This window comes from Hippopotamus amphibius, chromosome 1, assembly GCF_030028045.1.
Source record: "Hippopotamus amphibius kiboko isolate mHipAmp2 chromosome 1, mHipAmp2.hap2, whole genome shotgun sequence".
NCBI classification, from domain to species: Eukaryota; Metazoa; Chordata; class Mammalia; order Artiodactyla; family Hippopotamidae; genus Hippopotamus; species Hippopotamus amphibius.
The window spans coordinates 60,273,465-60,298,025 of record NC_080186.1 but is presented as its reverse complement, the minus strand read 5'-3'; the positions used below and the strand labels follow the sequence as shown (position 1 = coordinate 60,298,025).

The 24,561-nt window shown below is 38.0% G+C and overlaps 1 protein-coding gene and 1 non-coding gene across 13 annotated transcripts in view; one reads left to right on the top strand and one right to left on the bottom strand.

Moving 5' to 3' along the window:
* Positions 1 to 24,561, bottom strand: part of DDAH1 (dimethylarginine dimethylaminohydrolase 1) — a 237,923-nt gene that overhangs the window by 94,994 nt on the left and 118,368 nt on the right. The gene's annotated exons all lie outside the window — the stretch shown is intronic.
* Positions 7,507 to 7,613, top strand: LOC130842465 (U6 spliceosomal RNA). The gene has a single exon (XR_009050446.1). It is a non-coding gene; the product is annotated as a U6 spliceosomal RNA (small nuclear RNA).

Below are 24,561 nucleotides of genomic sequence, written 5' to 3'. Positions count from 1 at the left end.
GGCATGTTGAAAATCTGTTCATTTTCTGAAATTTTTTATGTGAAGTTTCAGATTTCTAGCCATCAAGGAGCCTGCTCGGAAGAAACAAGCTAGTTATGGAACTTCTGTTTGGGGTTTTTATTCCAACTGGTGCGTATGGTAACTTGGATTCAAAGCAAGACTTTTACAGCTGTGCAATCTCTGTATAGAAATGGCATGTGCAAAATGCTTATGTCTTGCCAGTCCATGCAGGGCCAGCTCAGAGGACAGACTGCAATAGTCATCTATCTTCTCACACGATCGTTAAACTGGGTGTGTTTATATGACTGTCTGTTGTAAACTGCTCTTGAAAAACAAACAAACATAGTGAAAATATCTTGTTTCTCTCTAAGGATGTGACAGAAGGAAGTGTGAGAAAAAGCAGAAGGGTTACAAAAGGTCACAACAGGAGTTCCTGATATTTCAGCAAATTTTTTTTATTTTTACATCCTTCCCACCTCATAAACATTTATGTGTTTCCTAATGAACTCTCCTCCCAAATATCCTAGGTGAAGGAGGGAGCAGAAAGGCTCTGGTCTTTCAGGTGTCAAATATCTCCTCCAATACTGAGATCTACACATGAGTGAGAATAATTGGAGGTACTGAGCCCAACCATTACGCTCATGGCAACAACCCATATCCTGGTCTTACGGGTTATGGAAAGTTATAGACTGCTGTGGCAGTCAGGTGTTAACTAGCTGCGTCCCAGCTAACTGCCACTAAGTTGTCTATCCATACTCAGAACCCAAGTAGTTTGTGTCACCCAAGATCCTTTAAGTTATCCACCTGCCCTTCCAGATTTCTGAGAATCAAGGCTCAGGAGAGAGATACGATTGCCTGTGCAGAAACTTGCTTGGAGACAAATGCTACTCAAGAAGGGGAAGGTTGCTGCCAGGTCAGTGAACGGATATCTGAGAACTCAGGCAGTGGGAATGGTCTGTTCCCAGCTGACTTCCTGCAGCAAACTCAAGACCAGTAACTCCAGACAACATCAACAGCCAGCAGCTTGCTGTTTCCTGCCTGCCTGGGCAGCAAAGAAAGCAGTGCTTTATTCAGGATGATCAAGCATTTCAGCTCTGCTGGGCTACAGTTTTCTAGTAAAGGCTTCTCCTATTAAGTATGTACGATAAAACCCAAGAATCTGTGGCCATGTGGCCAGAGAGAGCAACATGGGAAAGTGAAACAGGCAAAGAAGGCAACTTCTGAAGTCCAGAGCTGTAGGCAAGAAGACTGGGAACCTGTGGGGAGGGCTGTGGGGACAGGAGGCTTTTGAGTCCTGCTGAGGATAAGCTAGGATAGGTCTGCAGAGCAGGGTCCTGGGAAAATGCCTCACTTTCCCTGTCTGAGAGTGAAAAGACTGAAGTTCCAGGGACTTAAGTGAACTACATATGCTATTCCTTAAGTTAGAGTCCTCCTCCTCTGTCTACCCAACCAGGGAACCATTTCTCTCCTTCCTTCCCCACCCCCCTTTTTTAAAGATGAAACTCTGTAACAGTGTTTTAAAAACACTTACACAGGTCTTTCCTTGTGTAGTAGCACACTTGATCCCATGGGGCACCTCTTGCTCTGTTACAGGGTGAGCAGAACCTCCAACCTGATGAAGCTGATGCTTGGAGGCATAAGCTATCTTTCTCACATACACCTATTTACAGCCTCATAAACTGATCAGGAGAGTCCAGCTAGGTGAGGTGAATGGTCTCAGAGTGCCCCTCCATTGCTCACACAAGGTGTTTTTTGGAATCAATACACAAGGCAGGATCCTCAGAGGATGATATACCTTCCCACAACCTCAGGCACTGGATCTGTGGTAACATCCCCAGCAGGTACTATCTATGTTAACTCAAACTGATAAGCTTTACAGTTAAATATGTTGTTCATTCCTACACACAATAAAAGGCATTTCTGAAAAAGCTTCAGGAAATGAGAGGTGACTTTGCATGGTTAGAAAGTTTTGAAAGGACTGTGAGGCATTTCCCCATTTTTTAGGTCCATCTCCTTCCACATCCTTTCCTAGACTGTGAGCTCCTTGAGGGCAGTGGTCTGGCTGGTTGTACTGGAGCATCAGTGGGTGAGCGAAGGCTCGAGATAGTCCGACGGAGCACGAACCGAACAGGGAACTTTTTGAGGGTGTGGCCTCTCCATCTCCCATTTTCCTATCCCCGTGGATTAACACAGTACATGGTATAAAAGCAGGCCCGTAGCTAATCTACGCTAAATCAATGAGAAGACTCACAAATGTCCCTCCCAAAGTTATGATTCTGAGATGTCTAATCAACACTAGAACTCAGAGATAATGCAAATTCTGTTGTTATAGATGCTTCTAGATATAGTCAAATCTATTTTATTTCTGTGGATTATTCATGGCCAGTTTTTAGTCCCAGTGGATTCCACCCTGCCTGGAATGATAAAAGAATACCACATCCCTTAATGGCACAATTGAATTGTACTCAGGAAATGTGGTTACTTTAATATTATTGTAAACCAAACATAATTAAGAATGTGAATCTTCCCAGGAAAATATCACATGACATATTCCAGAAACACATATAAACGAATTTTGGTTTACTTGATTTGGTTTCTCTGCTCCACCTTCCATTAGTTAATTCAAATGTTTAGTATTTAAGGCATCTAAAAAACCAACAGAATTTTCCCTTTTGCACTCTGGTATTTCAGCATCTTGAAGGCATAATGTGGTGAAAGCAAATTAGATGCATGAACCGATCAGGACTTGGACTGACTCCCAAAAACCAAAACCAACAAAACAAAGCAATGCTCCAAACCTTATAATTCTCCATTTAGTTTTGGCTTAAACTTACACATTCAGAGATGATGACTCCAAACCATGGAATCCACTCTGATGCTGATATTTACACTGTATTATACCAGTCCACGTAATAAAACTGGTTTGGGGCCAGGCTGTAATATATATAGTAATATATATACATATACAGTACTCAATTTTCTGTGTTTCTGTTTTTAAGGTCCCTTATGTGCCACTTAGAGAATTTTCGTCGAAAGGCTGAGATGCCAAGAAGAGTTGTAATTAGGAGGTAAAACATCAAGGACCTGGCAAGAGACCTGAGCTGGCAGACCCTGAGGAAGGGAGTAGCAGGGAACAGTGTAAGGTTTGAGCTTGCCTTGCGGGGAAGGGAGGGGGCTTTCTTCTTCACCTCTGCATATGAAATCTACCTCCCCTCAATGATTTATGGAAAATGCATCAAGTATAGGGTTAACATCTACAGAAACTGCCATCCTCAACTTAAACAACAATGACAGCTATAATAATGCAAAAAAAAAAAAAGTCTAATGATGTCTGAGAACATCATTAGAATTTTCTAAAGAAGGCTAATTAATACAGCAAATTGGAAGGAATTTCACAGATATTATTGTTAATCCAACAATAGGCAAACAAATAATATACATAAAACTTGTAGCAAATTATTATTATTTCTTATTTAGATATAATTGACACATTAGTTTCAGGTTTTCAACATAACAATTTGATATTTGTATATTGTGAAATGACCACCACAATAAGTCTAATTAACCTTCATCACCATACACTGTTATAAATTTTTTTTCTTGTGATGAAAACTTTTAAGATCTACTCTCTTTGTGCTAAATTCTTAAGCTGGAAAAAGACCTAGCAAATTTTTAAAACCTGAAGCTTCCATATTTTGTACCATTCTTTCATAAGAAAATTATTAAAATCATCCATGTTCTTTTATAAAACCATCAACAAGCTAACAACCATGTAACGCAACCTAGATGTATTATTTATAGCCCAAGCTATGTTAATTATGGAGGGAAATGGTAGGAAAGCTTTAAATTCAAGGAAAAAATACATAATTTATTACTTCTGATTTACTTAATTCAAAACCCATATATAATGTGTTATATGCTTTTGATATTTGATTTCATAGAAAAGAAACAGAAACCACAGATAATTATTTATTTCAGTTATTCAGATCAAATATAGGATTCAAAGAAAACAATTCAACACTTTTGTATACCATAATTTTGATTAATTAAAAATCAATATAAGGGATGATATTCTGGTGTGAAATGTAGTGAAAGTGATTAATTTTTCTTTCCTTTTTTTTTTTTTGGTTGCGTTGGGTTTTCACTGCTATGTGTGGGCTTTCTCTAGTTGTGGCAAGTTGGGGCTACTCTTTGTTGCCGTACACATGCTTCTCAGTGCGGTGGCTTCTCTTGTTGCAGAGCACGGGCTCCAGGCACACAGGCTTCAGTAGTTGCAGCATGCTAGTTGTGGCGCATGGGCTTAGTTGCTCCGAGGCATGTGGGATCTTCCTAGACCAGGGATCGAACCCGTGTCCCCTGCACTGGCAGGTGGATTCTTAACCACTGTGCCGCCAGGGAAGTCCCCCTCTAGATTTTTTAATAAAAGTTTTCCCTAGGCCTTTTATATTTGCGTAAGATTTTTAAAATATTTACTAATAGGTTATTGATACTATATGAAATAAAAATTGATCTTTCAACCTGATTTGCCTATTAGTTTTAATAGTTCTCTACTTAATTGCCTTGGGATTTCTAATTAGACAATCTAACAAAACAAATAATCATGATTTTAGTCTCTTCCTTTCCAATAATTATTCACTCAATCAATACATATTTAATAAGCATCTACTATACTAGGCATGATACCAGACAATAGGAAAACATGTATGAATGATACACACAAAAATCCTGACTTAGTGGAGCTTACATTCTAGTGGGGGATAAAAACAATAAATAAACATAATAAATACAATATGTGAGAAGGTGATAAATCCTATGGAAAAACAGAGCAGAATAAGGGAGACAAGGAAGGCAGAGCGGGAGGGTTTTGCAATTTTAAATAGCGTGGTCTGTGTAAAGACCTCCCTGAGTAAGGCTTGATGAAAGTGAGGGAGTGGACCATGCATGTCCGAACAAGGAGTGTTCAAGGCAGACAGAACAAGCAGTGCAAAGCCCTAAGGAGGGAGTGTTTCTGGGCAGTGGTTGGGTGGAAGTGAGCACAGCACATGTGATGGTGCTCGGCCACTTATTTCTGTTTTATATTCTATTGCAGTGGCCAGAAATTCATGAACAATATTAAACAGAGGTGAAAATGGGACTCCTTAACTTGTGATAATTTTTAATAAGAATATTTTTATGTTTTAATGTTGATTATTGATTTAAATAGCTATTACTAATCATATTTAAAATTATATCAATTCACCATATTAACAGAACAGCAAATCATATGATTATCTCAATGGCTGCAGGAAAGCCATATGAAAACATTTAATATCTTTCATGAAATTCATTAAAACTCTCAGCAAACCAGGAATAGAAAGAAACTTTTTCAATTTGACAAGGGGCATCTATGAAAAACTTACAACTAACATCATATTTAATGGTGAAAAAAATAAATGCTTTTCCGTGAAAGTTAGGAATAGGCTAGGATGTTTAGCCTCACAACTTCTTTCAATGTTGTGTTAAAGGTCCTAGTTAGAGCAATAAGTCCAAAGAGGAAAAAAAAAAAAGAAAAGAAAAGAAAGGAAGGAAGGAAGGGCAGACATGTCGTTCAGAGAGGAAGAAGTAAAACTATGTTTTTTTTTTCAGATGACATGATCATGTACATAGAAAGTCACACAAAATCCACAAAAATTTAATAGAACTATTAGGTAAATTTAGCAAGGTTGCAGATACAGAGATACTATACACAACTTTAACAACTGTATTTCTATTCACTAGCAATAAACAACTGGAAAATAAATTTTAAGAAACAATGCCATTTATAATAGCACCAAAAAAATCAACTACAAAAAGAAACTACAAAATTACAAAACATTTCAGGGGAATGTTAAATAAGACCTAAATAAATATTTGGGTCTTGTCCGTGTAATTTAATATTAAGACATCATTTCTTCCAAAATTGATTTACAGATTCAATATAATAGATAAACACAATGGGTAAAGGGATTTCAAGAGGTTATGCTGAGCAAAAGAAGCCAGATACAGGTACTGAAGCAATGCTCGCATCTTTCCTTTGCCAGAGCAGTGTCCGAGGAAGCTAGTTAAAATAAAAAGATTTAAATAAAATCTATAGTCTTGTAACACCTAAAATGTTCAGGTTTCAAATGAAAAGTCATACATTATCCCAAGGACAAGGAAAACCATAATTTGAATTTCAAAAGAATCAATAGATACCAATACTAAGATGAGAGAGATGTTAGAATTATATGACAAAGATTTTAAAGCAGGCATCAAAGAAATATTTTGATGAGCAAATACAAAATGCCTGAAACAAATGGAAAAATTGTAAGTTGTAGCAAAGGAAGAGAGATATAAAAAAGAACCAAATGAACCTGTGGGACTACAACATAAATTCTAAAATCCATGTCATCAGAATCCCAGATGGAGAGGAGAAAGAGGGTAAGGCTGAAAAAGCACTCAAAGAAATAATGGCTGAAAACTTTCCAAAGCCGGCAAAAGACATAAACCTACAGATTCAAGAAGCTGAAAAAATTCCAAAGAAAAATAACTCAAAGAAATCCACACCAAGACATGTCATGGTCAAACTTCTGAAAACTAGAAACAAACAAAAATCTTAGAAGCAGCAAGAAAAACCAGCTTATCTATAAAGGGAAAACATTTCAAATAAGAGTGGATTTTATCAGAAACTATAAAGGCTAGAAGGAAATAGCACATTTTTCAAATACCCTCCTCCCCCCAAAGAGAACTGTCAATCCAATACCCTATATCAGTGAAAATATCCTTCAGGAATGATGAGAAAATCAAGATATTCTCAAATTAATGAAAACTATGAGAATTTGTCACCGGCAGGCCTACCCTAAAAAAATGGCTATAGAAAGTTCTCTTAACATTCAGGAAATAATGAAGAAATCTTAGAACATTAGGAAAGAAGAGCAATGGACAATAAAAATACGAGTAATTCAATGCCATTATCCTCTTGAATTTTCTAAATAATGCTTGACATTTGAGGCAAGAATTATAATACCATCTGATATAATTCTAAATGTAGATAGAGGAAATATTTAAGACACATTATAAAAGAAGGAAGGTAAAGGGAAGTGAAGGAAGGTAAGGTTTTGATACTTAAACTGATAAAATGTCTCAAACAGATAAGTAATATATGTGTAATATACCTAGAGCAATCACTAAAAAAGCTATCCAAAGAGATACACTTGAAAACACTATAGATGAATAAAAATAAAATTCTAAAAATTGTTCAAATAATCCACAGGAAGGTAGGAAGAAGAATGCAAAGAAGTGAAAAACAGAACAAACAGAAAACAAAAAATAAAATGGCTGACTTAGCTCTAAAATATCAATAATCACATTAACTGCAAATGGTCTAAATATACCAGTTAAAAGCCAGAGATTTATTAAGTGGTTTAAAAAGTCTAACAGAAGTATATGTTGGCCACAAAAAACTCACTTCAAACATAATGAAATAGGTAGGTTGAGAATAAGATGACAGTGCTTGCTTCAGCAGCACATATACTAAAATTAGAATGATACAGAGAAAATTAGCATGGCCCCTGTGCAAGGATGACACACAAATTCATGAAGCATTCCATATTTTTACAGATATAGAGAACGGACACATGGATGCTGGGGTGTGGGGGTGGGGGTGGAGGGAGTGGGATGAATTGGGATTGACATATATGCACTACTATGTATAAAATAGATAACTAATGAGAATGTACTATATAGCACAGGTGACTCTACTCAACGCTCTGTGGTGACCTAAATGGGAAGAAAATCCAAAAAAGAGAGGATATATGTATACATATAGCTGATTCACTTTGCTGTAGAGCAGAAACTAACATGACATTGTAAAGCAATTATACTCCAATAAAAATTAATAAAAAAAGAAAATAAGATGATTGAAAATATAGCTTGGAATCCTTAGTCAAAACAAAACAGGAGTAGTTATATTACTATCAGATAGACTTCACCAAAGAAAATTACCAGAGAGAGCGAGAGACACTACAAAATGCTAAAAGGGTCGATCCATCTAAAAGACATAGCAATCCTAAATGGCTAAGCACCAAACCACAGAGCTATAACATACATGAAGCAAAACTGATAGAACAGAAAAGGGAAACTGACAGATTAACAAATATAGTTGGAGACTTCAACACCCCTCTCCTTTCAGCAATTGGCAGAACAACTACATATAAAATCAAGGAGAATACAAAAGAACTCAACAACACCATCAACCAATAGCACTTAATCGACATTTATAGAACACTCAACAACAGCAGAACACATATTTTTTTCAAGTGCCCAGAGAACATACACTAGGATACATTTCGCTTAGTATATCCTGGGCCATAAAACAAACCTCATGAATTAAAAAAAGCCTGAAATTACACAGTGCCTTCTCTGACCAAAATGGAATCAAACCTGATATTAACAACAGAAAGATAACAGGAAAAGCTTCAAACACCTGGAAGCTAAACAACACACTTCTAAATAGTCAAGGGGTCAAAGAGGAAGTCTTGGGGAAATTGAAAAATATAGTGAAATGAATGAAAATAAAAATACAAAGTATCAAAATTTATGGCACACAACTAAAGCAGTGCTAAGAAGGAAAATTATAGCATTACAGACTTAGATTGGAAAAGAGGAACAGTCACAAATAAAAAATCTAAGCTTTCACCTCAAGAACACAGAATAAGAGCAAAAGCCCCCTGAGATCAAAGCAAGCAGAAGGAAGAAAATAATAAAGATAAATACAGAAGTCAATGATGTTGAAACAGAAAAAGCAACAGAGAGAACCAATGTTACAAGAAGCTGGTTCTTTGAAAAGATCAATAAAATTGACAAACCTCTAGCAAGACTGACAAAGAAAAAAAAGAGAGAAGACATAGGTTACCAAAATCAAGAATGAAATGGGGGCTATTACTACAGACCCTGAAGACATAAAGGACTAATAAGGGAACACTACAAACAACTCTACACTCATAAATTTGACAACTTAGATTGAAACAGACCAATCCCTTGGAAAACACAAACTACCACCACTCACCCAAGATGAAATTGATCATTTGAATAACCCTATAACTATTAAGGAAATTGAACTGATAATTTTAAAACTTCAAAACAGAACTCTCCTGGCCCAGATGGTTTCACTGGAAAGTGCTGCCAAATGTTTGAAGAATATTTAACACCAATTGTACACAATCTTCCATAAAAAAGAAGATGATGGAACATTTTCCAATTCATTTTATTAAGCTAGGATTATCCTAATACCAAAACCGGACAAAGGCAGCATGTATTCGCGTGCGCACACACACACACACACACAAACTACAGACCAATATCCCTCATAAACATAGACACAAAAATCCATAATTGAATATTAGCAAATAAAACTCAGAAATATATCAAAAGAATTGTATACTGTAATCAAGTTGGCTGGTTCAATATTTCAAAAATTAATAACGCAATCTATCATATTAACAGGTTAAAAAATAAAAATCATATTACCATATGCAGAAAAGCATTAAAAAATTCAACACTCACTCATGATAAAAACACTCAAAAACATAAGAATAGAAAAGAACTTCCTCAACTTGGTAAACAATCTCTATAAAAACCTTACAGATAACATTAAACTTAGTGGTGATAGACTAAATTCTTTTTTAGAACAGGAACAAAGCAAGAATACTGTCATCACTCACTCTTATTCAACACGGTACTATATAACATTTTAAAGTTTTCATTTCTCTGGGATACATGTATTTGTATACATGTGTATACAAACACACATTTCTGAAAATAATAAAAATATCTTTGAAAACAAACAAATGCTCATCTCATCTCAGATGATACCACTTATGGTAAGTCTTCCTAGACCTACCTATTTTAGACCACTGTACTCAGGCTTTCTCTCAATCATAGTTCTTTTTTTTAAAATTATTTTTATTTTTAATTTCTGTGTTGGGTACTCTTTGTTGCACTCAGGCTTTCTCTTGTTGTAGTGAGAGAGGGCTACTCTTCATTGTGGTGCGCAGTCTTCTCAGTGCGGTGGCTTCTCTTGTTGCAGAGCATGATCTACAGTAGTTGCAGCACACGGGCTCAGTAGTTGTGGCACACAGGTACTAGAGCACGCACTTTAGTAGTAGCAGCATGTGGGCTCTATGGCGAGTGGGCTTCAGTAGTTGTGGCATGCGAGTTCAATAGTTGTGGCTCCCAGGCTCTAGAGCGCAAGCTCAGTAGCTGTGGCGCACGGGCTTAGTTGCTCCGTGGCATATGGGATCTTCCCGGACTAGGGCTCGAACCCGTGTCCCCTGCATTGGCAGGCAGATTCTTAACCACTGCACCACCAAGGAAGTCCCTCAATCATAGTTCTTATCACTGTTACAGTTGCCTGTTTATTCTTCCCACCCTCTGCCCTAGTAGACTATGGTGCAGTGCCTCATATAGGACTTTTATCATATGAGTTGGCTAGATGACAACACAAGCTGAAGTTAAAAGGGAATTGTCATCAGACCCTCAACTATCATGAACTTTTGTGGGGCAAACTCATCTCATTGCCACCGACTTTACAGTCAGCTGATGAGGCTTTGAATCCTGATTTTCACTGCTTCTATGTGGGCACCAATCTGGGAGTCTCTGCTCCATCCTTTCTTTCTTTAGCAACTTTTGTGAGAGTTGGAAGAAGTCCACTACACCCTCCAGGTTTCCAATTTTTGGTATTTCTTGCTTAGCAGTATTCCTTTTACAAGAGTTACTCTTTCAGTTTCTCATAGTTTATCATCTCATTGAACTCTGCACAAGTCTCGCCCAGGCTTGCTCATATAATAATCCAATTAATACAGGGCAGCTTAGGTCCTTCCTCCTCACTTCACCGTCTCAATCCAAGGCTGACCATCAATTCTAATGCTTCCCATGAGTTCAATTCAATTATTAAAAAGTTATACGTTATGTGGCAACACAAAGTCACTGAACCCTATGAGGCTTATGTGTCTCTCATGCAAATAGATACTCATGCAAACTCTCAGAATTTTATTTGGATTCTCTTCTTACTATACATGTTACCTCACAGTACATGAGAAAAAGGATTTATTTATAGCAATACCACTGGAAAGAAAGAGGATCCTCTAGTAACTGGGAGCTGTCTGCTCTACGACAAGGTAGTAGAAGGGGGTAAAAGATTAGGGAATAAGTAATTACTAATGGCTGTAGTAACATATATTAGGCTAAAAGCAAGGGCTGAGTCACAGTAAGTCCAGTTTAGAACCAAGTTTTCAACATGTACTAGTAAGTAATCTTGGGCAAATGATTTAATCTCTTGGGCCCTTAGTTTTGGCTGCTTGTAGAATGTGGGTATGAACATCTACCTCAGAGAATTTCATGAGATAAAAAAATCTCAAGATCCTGTCTCACAGTAAATACTAAATGGCCACTAGTGAGGGTGACAGTCAATTGTGTCTGAACTCAGCCTTATAACCTGGCACTGTAGTAACATACCAGGACCCCCAGTACAGGGTATTGCATCCTCCTAAATAGCAAAGATCGGAGACAGCTGCTTACAGAAATAGAATTAAATAGCCTAAGACCCACTGCTCATGCATGATGAAGTGATTAAGAATCAAGAGATAAGGCAAAGCCTTAAGGGTCATGTCTACGCTCCCTAAATCAAGTGCCATATTTTAAAATCAGAAAATTGACTTGATTTGTACCTTCATAGACCACTATGCAATTTATAAGATGATTAAAAACAAGGTACAAAGTCACTGGCCCTCACAACATAAATCTTGCAGGTTATTTCAGCTTTGAAAACAATGAAAATATAATATTTAGGAAATATGGCAGAAGAAATTTCAGGCAGAACTACAGTTGGCCCTCCACATCTGCAGCTTCTGCATTTGCAGATTCAGTTAACTGCAGATCAAAATATTTTTTTAAAATTCCAGGAAGTTTCAAAAATCAAAACTTGAATTTGCTGTGCATCAGCAACTCTTTACATAGCACTTACATTGTATTTACAATTATTTTCATAGCGTTTACATTGTATTAAGTATTATAAGTAATCTGGAGATGATGTACAGTACGAGGAAAGATGTGCATGGGTAGGTTACATGCAAATTCTACTCCATTTTATATAAGGAACTTTGAGCATCCGTGGATTTTGGTATCTGCAGGGGTCCCTCAAGGATACCAAGGGACAACTGTACAATAATTTCTTTTACTAGCACAAAAAAGTATTCCCTATTATTCCTCAAAGCTCTAAGAAGTTTTTAGTATTTTAATTTTATTTTCTAAAAATGAATTTTCACAAACTTGAGAAAAATATGCAGCAAGATTTATGAAAATCCTGAGGTGCTATATTTTATTTTCTAGCACATCAAAATCATCAAAGGAGCCAAGAAAGAAAAATCCTGCCTTGTCCCTGCAGCAACTGTTTTCTTCACAGGAAGGCAAACCCATCCCTTTTCTATGCCATCAAACAGGTATTTGCCACACCAAAGCTAGTATCGTCCATTTATGCCACCCATGTTGATAATATTTCAGAGAACACAAGAGTGTGATATACTGAAGTAGACAATGAAGGTCTTGGCAGAAATATCCTGGGAAAGCTACGGCTTATCATTAATACAAAGGATGAGAAAGCAATAACATATGGCTTATGAAAATGTGTGCTTTGGCAATAACTGGCTCACCGTGAGCCTTCGTTAAGGCTGGCTCAGGTACTGAGTGGTGTTGATGCTGCAGAAGCTCTGCTGGCTGTGTTGGTAATGATGCCCAGTATCCCTGGGCTTCACTGACCTGGGTGAATTAATCATCTAGATGAGTATTATGGTGGAGGTAAGGAGGGGTGTAGAGCAGGAGAGCTGGAAAGTTCTGAGTTCAGGAGAGCAGATAAGCTGCACAGCTACACAGGGCCATTGCCAGTGGGAAGAGAAGCCCTGGAAGAGGTGAGGGCCACAACTGGGGAGTGATGGATGCTGATGACCACTCATACCTCTTTCATATTTCTGCCCAGGGCCAGCCCTATTGCCTAAAGTTGAGACAGCAGAGGAGCTACTTAAGCAAGATGCATGGTACCGTGGAGTTTTAAAACAAGTTCACATATTCTTTGACATTCTTCCAACAAATGGTAAAAACTAATTCCCCTTTCTTTGAATATGTGTTAGTGGCTTGCTTCTAATGAAAAAAAACTGTGATGATGAAAGATTTCTGAGACCAGGTTAGAAAAGGCAACACAGCTTCCACCTGGCACATGTTCGCTGCTTGCTCACGTGCGCACTCTCTCTCTCTCTCCCCTTTTCCCTCTCTTCCTCTCTCTCTGTGCCTCTGTCTCTTAGGTGCCCTAAGCTGACATGTAGGAAGCCTGACAACTCTGATGCCACCATACTGGAGAGACCACAGGCAAATCCACATAGAGAGGAAGAGAGAGGCCTGTGGAGCCTCAGCTGTACCAGCCCCCAGATGTTTTAGTCTTTGCAGCATCACTTGCCAGAAATGTAGATAATTATTCTATTCCTTTTTGATCCACCCCAGCTGACACCAAGCAAAGCAGAGATGAACTATCCCTACTAAGTCCTGCCCAAACTGCAAATTCAGGAGCAAATTAAATTCTGTCATTGCTTTAAGCCACTAAGTTTTTTGGGATAATTTGTTAGGCAGCATTAAATAACCAGAACAAAAATCAAGATGATAATGGGGATGATCTATTTTCAAAGGGCCCTTAGCTTTTGAAATATGATATATGGATACCCAGAGAGCTCTGTTTCGGGTAGGTCAAAATAAAACTTCTTATGAGAAACTACTGGTGAAGGTGAATAAAAATTCTATAACAAGATGATAATTAAGAGGATGCATTTTGCTCTCTGGGGCCTTGCCAATAGCCATGTCAGGACCAAGGCCTAAGCCTTCCTGGGCTGTGCAGACAGGCATGCAAGGACCCAACCCCATTTACCAGCAGGCCCACAGCAGCTCCATACCTCCCTGGGCCCCACAGCCAACCACATAGGAAGGCTACATTGTCCTGCAATGGGCCCCCCACCATCATACAAGGCATGGCTTTAGAGCCAACTGGCCATGGCCAACTCCATCTACCAGTGCACCCATGGTAGTCTGCCCTGCCACAACAGAAGGCTGCACACAGCCCACACAGGGGTTACCCCTAGAGCATATAGCTCTGGTGACCAGAGGGGAGTGTGCTGCTGGGACCCATAGGATGTCTCCTACATAAGGTGACTTCTCCAAGATTGGAAAACCCAACTGACATATCTAATACATAGAAATAAACAAAGAGAATTGAACAAAAATGAGGAGACAGAGAAATATGTTCCAAATGAAGGAAGAAGACAAAAACTTCAGAAAAAGAACTAAACAAAGTGGAGATAGCACTCTAACTGATAAAGAGTTCCAGGTAATGATCATAAAGATGCTCAATGAACTTGAGAGAAGAATGGATGAACACAGTGAGAATTTCAATAGAGTTAGAAAATATAAAGAACCAAACAGAGCTGAAGAATACAATAACTGAAAAAAAAATACATTAGAAGGAATCAACAGTAGATCAGATGATACAGAGAAAATGTTCAATGATCTGAGAGACAGAGTAGTGGAAATCAACCAAGCTGAACAGAAGAAGAAAAAAGAATTTTAAAAGATAAGGACAGCTTAAAAGACCTCTGGGACACTACCAAGTGTATTAACATTTGTATTATAGGGGTCCCCAAAGAAGGAGAGAGAGAAAGGGGCAGAGAATGTATCTGAAGAAACAATATCTGAAAAATTCCCTAACCAGGGGAAGGAAATAGACAACCAAGTCCAAGAATCACAGAGTCCCAAAAAGGATCAACCCAAAGAGGATCACACTAAGACACACTGTAATTAAAATGGCAAAAATATAAAGAGAGAATATTAAAAGCAGCAAGGGAAAAGCAACAAGTTACATACAAAGGAACTCCCACAAAACTATAAGCTGACTTTTCAGCAGAAACTCTGTGGACCAAAAGAGAGTGGCATGATATATTTAAAGTGATGAAAAGGAAAAAACCCTACAACCAAGAATACTCTACTCAGCAAGGCTATCATTCAGATTTAAAGGAAAGAGAGAGTTTTACAGACATGCAAAAGCTGAAAGAATTCAGCACCACTAAATCAGCTTTATATGTTAAAGGAACTTCACTAAGTGGAAAACGACACAACTAGAAATATGAAAATTAAGAAAGGAAAAATATCTCACTGGAAAAGGCAAAAATACAATAAATGTAGTAGATCAACCACTAATCAAGCTCATGGGAAAGTTTAAAGACAAAGGTAGCAAAGTTATCTATATCTGCAATAAATACTTATGGGATACATAAAACAAAAAGATATAAAATATGATGTCAAAATATTAAACATGGCACAGGGAGTTAAAATGTCAGGTTATGTGTTCAAACTTAAGAGATCATAATTTATTAAAATAATTTTATATATAAATATATGTTGTTATATATGAACCTCATGGTAACCACAAACCAAATGACCAAAAACCTACATAAATACACACAAAAAAGAGAAAGGAATCCAGACATAACACTAAATATAGTAATCAAATCACAAGGGAACAAAGGAACAAAAAGAAATATAAAACAACCAGAAAACAATTAACAAAATGGTAATAAGTACATACCTATCAATAACTACTTTAAACATAAATGGACTAAATGCTCCAATCAAAAGACAAAGAGTGGCTGAAGAGATCCAAAAACAAGACCTAAAAACAAGACCTAAACATTTGCTGCCTATTAGAGACTAATTTCAGATCTAAAAATACACACAAGCTTAAAGTGAGGGAAGGCAATGTATTTGTATTCCATGCAAATGAAAACAAAAAACATTTGAAAGTATTTGTATTCCATGCAAGTGAAAACAAAAAGAAAGCTGGGGTAGCAATACTTATACCAGACAAGATAGACTTTAAAACAAATACTCTAACAAGATATAGAGAAGGACATTCTGTAATGATAAAGTGATCAATTCAATAAGAAGATACAACAATTGTAAAAATACATGCACCTAACATAGAAGCACCTAAATACATAAAACAACTATTAACAAACATAAAGGGAGAAACTTGCAATAATACAGTAATAGTAAGGGACTTTAACACCCAACTCGCATCAATGGACAGATCATCCAGACAGAAAATCATTAAGGAAACACTGACTTTAAGTAACACATTAGCCAGATGGAATTAATAGAGAAATATAAAATATATATATAATATTCCATCCAAAATCAGCAGAATACACATTCTTTCAAGTGCACAAGTACCATTCTCTAGGACAGATCACATGCTAGCCCACAAAACAAGTCTCAGTAACCTTAAGAAAACTGAAATCATATCAAGCATCTTTTCTGACCACAATAGAATGAGACTAGAAACCAACTACAAGAAAAATACTTCAAAAACCACAAACATGCTACTAAATAAAGAATAAACAGTGTTGGGAAAACCAGACAGCTATATGCAAGGGAATCAAACTGTACTTCTTTCTCATTCTGTATACAAAAATAAACTCAAAATGGATTAAAGATTTAATTCTAAATTTGTATGGAACCACAAATGACCCTGACTAGCCAAAGCAATCTTGAGAAAGGAACAAAGCTGGGGGTATCAAGCTCCCTGATTTCGAATTATACTACAAGCTATAGTAATCAAAACAGTATGGGACTGGCACAAAAACAGATGCATAGATATGTGGAGCAAAACAGAGAGCCCAGGAAACAAGAATATACAATGGGGAAAAGATTACCTCTTGAATAAATGGTGTTGGGAAAAATAGACAGCTATATGCAAAAGAATCAAACTGGACTACTTTCTGATTCTGTATACAAGAATAAACTCAAAGTGGATTAACAACTTAAATGTAGGACCTGAAACCATCAAAACATAGGCAAACATGCTCTTTGATATCAGTTTTAACAGTATTTTCCTGGATCTGTCTCCTCTGGCAAGGGAAACAGAATAGAAAATAAATAAATGCAACTACATCAAACTAAAAAGCTTTTACACATTGAAGGAGACTATCAACAAAATGAAGACAGCCTTCTGAATGGGAGAAGATAATTGCAAATGATATATCTGATAAGCGGTTAATATACAAAATATATGAAGAACCCATAACCCTGTTAAATCAAACAACCTGATTTAAAAATGGGCAGAGGACCTGAACAGACATATTTCCAAAAAAGAAATAAAGATAGCCAATAGGCACATGAAAAGATGCTCAACATCACTAATCATCAGGGAAACGCAAATCAAAACCACAATGAGATACCAACTCACACATGTCAGAATGGTTATCATCAAAAAGGCAAAAAACAACAAGTGCTGGTGAGAATGTGGAAAAAAGGGAACCCTTGTGCACTGTTAGTGGGATTGTTAATTGGTGTAGCCACTATGGAAAACAGTGCAGATTTTCCTCAAAAAATTAAAAACAGAACTGCCACATGATCCAGCAATTTCTCTTCTGGGTATTTACCTGAAGAAAACAAAAACACTAATATAAAAGACATATGCACACCAATAGTCACTGCAGCATTGTTTACAATAGCCAAGCTATAGAAGCAACCTAAGTATCCACTGATAGATGAATGGATCACACACACATGTATATATTACAGTAGAATATTACTCTGCCATGTATAAAAAAGAAATCTTGCCATATGTGGCAACATGGATGGATCTAGAAGGTACTATGCTAAGTGAAATAAGCCAAAGATAAATACCATATGATCTTGCTTATATGTGCCATCTAAAAACAAAAGAAATAAACAAAACAAAATGAATGCTAATTTACAGATACAGAGAAGAAATGGGGTTGCCAGAGGGGAGGGGTGTGTGTGGTGGGGGTGATACAGGTGAAGGGGATTAAGAGATACAAACCTCCAGTTATAAAATAAGCCACAGGGATGTAACATACAGCATAAGGCACATGGTCAATAATATTGTAATAACTCTGTGTGGGGACAGATGGTTACTAGACTTATTGTTGTGATCATTTCATAATGTATGCAAATGTCAAATCATTATGTAGTACACCTAAAACTAACATGATACTGTATGTCAACTATATTTCAAAAAAAAATGAGGATGGTTTTTGGACTCAAGACAGACTAAATCTGAATCTTAAAAACTCTAGTATTGGGACTTCCCTGGTGGCACAGTGGTTAAGAATCCCCCTGCCAATGCAGGGGACATGGGTTCGATCCCTGGCCCAAGAAGATCCCACACGCTGTGGAGCAACTGAGCCCGTGCACCTCAACTACTGAGCATGCACTCTAGAGCCCATGAGCCACAACTATGGAGGCTCCACTCTCTGCAACTAGAGAAAGCCCGCACACAGCAACGAAGACCCAACACAGCCAATAAACAGATAAATAAATAAATAAATAAATAAATAAATAAATAAATAAATAAATTTATTAAAAAAAAAAAAAGACTCAGAGACATAGAGAACAGACTTGTGGTTGCCAAGGGGGAAGGGAGCTGGGGGGAAGGAAGGACTGGGAGTATGGGATTAGCAGATGCAAACTATTAGGATGGATAAACAACAAAGTCCCATTGTATAGCACAGGGAACTATATTCAATATCCTATGATAAACCATAATGGAAAAGAATATTAAAAAAAAAAACTAGCATTTACTAAGTTTGTGATCTTAGTCAAGTTACTTAGCTTCTCTGAGCTTCAATTTGTCCCTCTGGAAGACTGTGATAATAATATGGAAATTCACAGAGCTGATGGAAGAATTAAGTGAGCTAATAATAAGTGCTTAATTAATGGTGACTATTACTATCATTAATTAATGGTGACCATTACTATTGTTATTTCTGCAGTTTTCCCATTGTTGCAGTCTACCATAATTAGCAGTGGTGAAATACTAATGTTTCAGCCTGTGCTAGTTTCCAAAGCCGCCATCTACACAATTTGCCAATTAATCAAGAATTTCCCAGTATATCCTCTACATTCCCAGCACTGTGCTAAACCTGTGGCAACTACAGAAGGATGGAGATGATCACCCAGTATTTTAAATACATGTGTTCTAAAACAGTCCGAGAGCAGCCTTTGATATGATGTCTCATAGCTCTCTAGAGTGGTTTGTACTTTTCTGAAAGAAATGCAGAGTTTTAATTGAAGCCCTGGATGATTATCCAAGTCAAAACAAAACAAAAGTTATCATGGGCTTTAAAAACCTTTAATTCCACATAAACTTGTTTAGCTTATTAAGATTCTTTCTTTCCAGTATTTTCCACAGTAATGAATATTGAATATCTGATGTTTATGAGCATTAAGTAACCTAAAAAGAAACACAAAATACTATGGTATGATTGAGCCATTTAAAAAATTTTATTATACTTTTTCCTAATCAAGAGCATGCTTTTCCTTTAAGGCAAAGTTCAATTTTTTTTTTGATCCCTGAGTCAGATGTTCAATCCTCTTTATAGTCCCAAACAACTCCATCTTTTTTTGCTATTAGCTACTCTCCTCTCCAACTTTCCAATATCCCTCTGAAACTGGTGTGCAGTAATCAATCTGCGTTGTGAGCTTATAGGGGTCTAACCAGGGGTGAGTAGCTGGAAAGATCAGTCTATGATTCTATGAATTGCCTCCTGAAACTTGGAAGTCTGTTCTCATCTCTGGCTCTACACAGTAACACTCTCAATAATTCTTGTCTTTGAAGGGGTTGGAGAATGTTATGTAAAACTATGCAAGCTGTAACCTTCTTAGGTCAGAAATACCCAGGGGCTTTGCTTTTTAATGTAACTTCCTTAGATAAAAACCAGTTTCCTTTTTCCAATCCGGGAAGTGAATGTCTGTAATACAACATAAATTACACAGTTTCTGATTTTACTGTCTAGACACCATCAACCCCCTTAACACTACCTTCTCTGTCAAAAGTCTGGGCAGGACCCAAAAACAACTGGTGTCCAACTAAGCTCGGAAATATATTCCTTCCAACTAAAGCTGGCAGGACTTTTGTGAGCACATTTGAAGCCAACAAAAAGCAGGATTGGAAAATTAAGAATGGTTAAAAAAAAAAAGAAAGAGGGCAAGTACAAAACCCTTTCACAAATTAACAAGGCTCAGTGGCGTCAACTTGAAAGGTTTCTATCTCCACCTTAACTTCCAAATAAAGTAGTGTATCAGCCTTGCAGATAAATGCAGGTATTTCTATAGCCTCATCACCCTCGGTAGAGGTGCCACTGTCTGACAGACACAGATAATAAGAGAATTAAGAACGTGCTCAAGAGGACAGCAACACTCACCTGGATTTTTACAGCTCCTCTTCTCTGAACTCAAAGTCATCCTCCCAGCACACAAGTGAAGATTAAAGTACGGAGAAAGGAGATAGGAAATCAGTTGCTTGTTAAGGATGGAGGGTTATTGGACCATGTGAAGACTGGAGATCTGCTACCCTTCTCAGATCACCCAACTGCGTTCTTCCAAGCCAGCTGAGGAAATGCTACATTACCCTAACAACAGTAGTCGAAATAACAGTAACGGCAGCTCTCATTCTTTGAGTGACTACTGTATACTAGGCAATATACTACATATTTCCTATTTATTATTCTCACAACAGCCTAGCTTTTAAGTCTATGACATGTTTGCTACAGAGCCACAGAAGAAAGATCTGTCTTGGAGTAAGCATATCTAAGGAGGATTATTTTCTGAATTTCCAAAAGGGTGATTTTCATGAAATCTTGCTTATATATAGCACTTTAACATTACAAAAACTGTTCATTTTTTTTTTCATTTCATCTTCACAAAAGCCTTAAGCAGCAAGAATCCTTATTTCTATTTTACATGCGAGGAAACCAAAGCTCGGGGAGACTGTGACCAAATCCATACATTCAAAAACAACAAGGCAAAGGCATGAACAGAGGTGTCCTGACTCCAACTCCTGTGCTCTTCCCACTTCACCAAAATTGCCCCCTATAAGAGTGGGCCCTGAGAACACTGTGAATGCTAAACTGCATTAAACACAGTCAACTGAATTCAACTAACATTCACTGAGCACCTACAGTGTGCCACTCACTGTGCTCAGTACTGGAGGCTCATAAGTGAAAAAGCCACAGGTGATGCAGGAAAGGAGTTCACAGGTTAGTGAGAGAGACCATCATGCAAATAAGTAACTGCTATATAAAGTGGTTTGTGCTGACCACACAGGGGACACATAACTCTGTGAACACTTCAAGGAGGAGGGGCATCTGAGCTAGGGTTAGTAGGATGAATTCAGGAATTCAACAGATAGACCCTTCTTTGTCAGTAAAGAAGGGTGAAAGACGAGTGATTTATGCAATGTAAGCACTGTGCCCAAGACATAGGTGGCTTTTGCAGGTATGACCATCGGATATCAAATTAGGAGAGATGGTTAATGTTAGAAGCAAATGAAGATACACAAAAAAATAAAGAGGTCCTTCTCTTTTTTCCTAAAGGTATGTGCTCAATGAAAATATCATGTTATGTTTTAAAGCCAGACAAATTTATCCCAACAGTTAAATGTCATCTGCAACTCTGACCATTTGCTAGAATGGAAAACCAAAATATCACAGCCAGTAAAAATATCTGCAACATACCCATGTTTGTTTTCTGGAGCATCTCTAATTGGGGCTGGTTAGAAGTTGAGATTCTCCTCCTGAGCTGTACTGCCCCAGAGCTGGCTCATGAACTTGTCCACTGAAGTGCTTTCGGGAAAAGGGAAAGCTAAAAGCCAGACTGACTCAGTTGTTCATCTCCATTTCAAGTTCACCTTTTGTCCTATGCTTTGGTAATATCACTTCAAAGACATCAAGGTGGAATTTACACCTTCTGAGGCTGGATATCCCAAATCCTCTCCTTCATGCTCTTTTGCCCCTTGTTTTAACCTCCTCCCTCCCTCTTCCTCTTCCTCAAACCTCCCATCACCGCCCTAATCATCTAATTTATGCCTTAGCATCATGCAGATGTATTAGAGTTCTAGGTGGAAACTGACAACCTCATTTCCAGCCAGTTTTCCCCCCCATTCTTTTCCTTCTCTCTTCCCATTTGCCCATTTTCTTCTCAATATCCATTCTCTTGTGGCTTTTTATACTATGTCAATTTTCATGTGGGGGCATGAGAGAAGTGTTCTCACTGAAGGGATGTAGGATGGGGCCACCTTTCAAAGGTCATCATCATTGAATTTCAAAACTCAAGAGAAAAAAGACAAGATGGTGGCCTCACCCTGAGCATTTTCTTCCCTCAACAGTTCAGTGTTCAGATTCACCTCTTTTTAGCAGGAGGAAACTAGCTATATATGAGACACCAACCACTGTCTGTCTATTTTGCAGGACGCTGCCCTGTCCACAGATTCTGCTGCTTTGTACAAACCTACTCTGGCCTTTGACCCTGAAGCACAGCTGATTGAACCAATATTAGGCACCTGACATAAACCCAGTCTATCCATAGGCTAGCCAACCACCTATGCCTTGGCGGCCTGCCTCAAAAAAATTAGCATGGGCTCATGAGACTCCCCATTTGGGAATTTGAAACTGAGAAACAGCCACATCAGTCTGACTGATGTGGCAGCTGAGTGAAAGAGATGTGAGGTGAACTCTGAACCACAGGGAAATGAAGTTATGAGAAAACAGGACAGAATGAAGCAGATCCACAGAGACATGAGTGTGCTTGAAGGAAAAGAGCAACTCCATGTTCCTAACGATTTTGTGACTTCAATCTGAGTATGTACATCCAGGCAATTTTCCTCCTTCTCCTAGAGGTGGCTGTGGATAGGTCTCTGTCGTTTGCAAAAACCCTAAAACAATCCAAGTAGCGTGCAAAAATAACGGACCCGGTAATTGATTGCTAGTTTTAGCCTGGAGGCAGATCTGATTAACTCCCCATCTAGTTCCAAAGCTTGCCAAAGATTCAAATTGAGTTACCAGGAATTGTAGGATTAGTCAGTCTGAATTATGCAAAATGTTAACCAAAAGTTACACTGGCCTTTGCTTTCTGAATTTCCTCATCAACAGGCTAATCCTCAATGAAAACACAGGAAAGATTTCTCCTCTGCGAACCTACCCTCTTCCTTCACATTCAGTCATCCAAACAAGCCAGCTGTGCCCCTGTGTTCATCACTTATTCTAATTAACCCAAGGAAGACATGGAGCCTTGTACTGTGCTGTGTGTTCAGCAGTAAACATCAGCCAATTATGGTCAGGAGTCGGAATCTTCATCATCTTTTCTGGTGAGAACATCAAGGTCTATTAGTTTTAAGTTGTTATTCTGGATCACCAGTCAGAATTCATGTTTTTATCACTGCTAATCCTGCTCTTTAATTCTCTGAATCACTTCTGTTCTACAAGATAAAGAATGGCAGGTATTATTAAGAGTGAGAAGTTCTGAGAACCTGGTTTACTTTAGAGTTCTACAAAGGTTTCATTTCCCCTTCCCACCATCCGCCTTTGTTTACAAGTGAATGTCTCTCTATTGCTCTCCTTCAGTGCAAGTATTCACATGAAAAACATCTACATAAATAAATGAGTGGTGTCAGAATCTAAAGAAATGTGCTGTGTATCAATAGCAGCTCTAAGTTCCCACTATGTTTCAGGACACTCCAGTGACTCAAATGACCTTTCTGTCCAAGGATTTGCATCACTTCCTTTGTTCTAGTTTTGCACTATATGGAATTACAACAATGTGAATAATTTTTTCTTCTACGAAAAAAACATAAAACACAGGAAATCTATGAAAACATTTTTGACAACTGAGATAATCACATTTTAATCTGTTCAATTTTTCTACCAGAAAATGCCAGCTAACTCAATTGCATTAAAGTCACTTTAGTGAGAATGCAAAGAATAAATTTACTTATTAAATGAAAAGTAGCATTTAATTGATAGATAATGACTACAGGAGGTACGGAGGGAGAAGAAAAATTAAGTATATGCCTTAGTCAAAGCACCTTACCCCAAACCTCTTCATAGGATGAACCTAACAAGTACTTTAAAACATATAAGCATGTGCTGGATCTGAGGTCCAGTCAGCAGAATGGTCCACAAGGGCAAGGCCAGTGACCAGGGATCGTTCCAACTCCAAGCAGAAGGAAGAAGAGTCACGGCAGCATCAGAGGCTCCAGCAAAAGGGATTGGGTTGATGGGTTCACCTGAGCATAAGGCTGGCTGGTGTTTGGCCTGACACTTTACCAGGCAGGTATATGAGAGGGCTAGCACAACATGGCACCAGAGGGCTTGGCAGTCGGTTTCAGGGATTCTCTCACACAAGGACTAGAGGTCAGTCTTGAGGTCTTTCGTGGGGGATCCAGGCAGCAAACCAGCCAAGAGGGTCAAGATATAAACCTAGTTAATGCAACCAGGGCCCAACTTTAGAGTATCAAATGAGCAAGGGTCATGTTAGAGCAAGGCCAGTAGCAGAAATGATGAGGCTGACCCACTGACCTATTGACCAAGGGGTCCTTTAATTTCCTCTGCTAAGAGCTAGACTGCTCCAAGGGCTTGGAACAGGACCAAAACAGCTGGTGAGAATAACGCACTT